This window comes from Oncorhynchus keta, chromosome 35, assembly GCF_023373465.1.
Source record: "Oncorhynchus keta strain PuntledgeMale-10-30-2019 chromosome 35, Oket_V2, whole genome shotgun sequence".
Lineage (NCBI taxonomy): Eukaryota > Metazoa > Chordata > Actinopteri > Salmoniformes > Salmonidae > Oncorhynchus > Oncorhynchus keta.
The window spans coordinates 15831888-15833158 of record NC_068455.1 but is presented as its reverse complement, the minus strand read 5'-3'; positions in this window follow the sequence as shown (position 1 = coordinate 15833158).

Below are 1271 nucleotides of genomic sequence, written 5' to 3'. Positions count from 1 at the left end.
TCCTGGACTTCCTGATGGGCAGCCCCAGGTGGTAAGGGTAGGCAACACATCCGCCGTGCTGATCCTTAACATGGGGGCCCCTCAGAGGTGTGTGCTCAGACCCCTCTTGTACACCCTGTTCACTCATGACTGTATGGCCAGGCACAACTCCAACAGCATCATTAGGTTTGCCGATGACAACAACTGTAAGCCTGATCATCGACAACAAAGAGACAACCTATAGGGATGAGGCATGAGACCTGGCCGTGTGGTGCCAGGACAACAACCTCTCCCTCAACATGATCAAGACAAGGAGATGATTGTGAACTACAGAAAAATGAGGACGGAGCATGCCCCCATTCTCATCGACGAGGCTTTAGTGAAGCAGGTTGAGAGCTTCAAGTTCCTTGGTGTCCACATCACCAACAAACATGGTCCAAGCACACCAAGACAGTCGTGATGAGCGCACGACAAAACCTATTCCCCCTCAGAAGACTGAAAAGATTTGGCATGGGTCCTCAGATCCTCAAAAGGTTCTACGGCTGCACCATCGGGAGCATCCTGACTGGTTGCATCACTGCCTGGTATGGCAACTGCTCGGCCTCCGACCGCAAGGCACAACAGAGGGTAGTGTGTGGGGCCTTGCTTCCTGCCATCCAGGACCTCTATACCACCCCGGTGTAAGAGGAATGCCCTAAAAATTGTCAAAGACTCCAGCCACCTTAGTCATAGACTGTTCTCTCTGCTTGCGCACGGCAAGAGGTACCGGAGCATCAAGTCTAGGTCCAAGAGTCCTCTAAACAGCTTCTACCCCAAAGCCATGAGACTCCTGAACATCTAATCAAATGGCTACCCAGACTATTTGCATTGCCCCCCCACCCCCCTATTTTACACTGCCGCTACCCTGTTAATTATCTATGCATAGTCACTTTAAAGTAAGTCGCTCTGGATAAGAGCGTCTGCTAAATGACTTAAATGTAATGTAAATGTATATGTACATATTACCTCAATTACCTCGAATTACCGGTGCCCCCGCAGATTGACTCTGTACCGGTACCCCCTGTAGGAGTCATCTTGAAGCCTACCATTGACTATGTACAGATCCAGTGTGTGACAGAAATGCAGGAGTTGTGACTCGTTTTTGTTGGTTGTTTTGTCGTAGTTGTGTCTAGCGGGGCATGTTGGGGAGGAAATGCTGTCACCTCCAGTTGTGTATTTGGACCCGTGTGCTGAGTGTGTCAGGTTCTTGTCCAGTTCTGGTGTTTAGGTCGTCATGGACTAGTACAACCTAC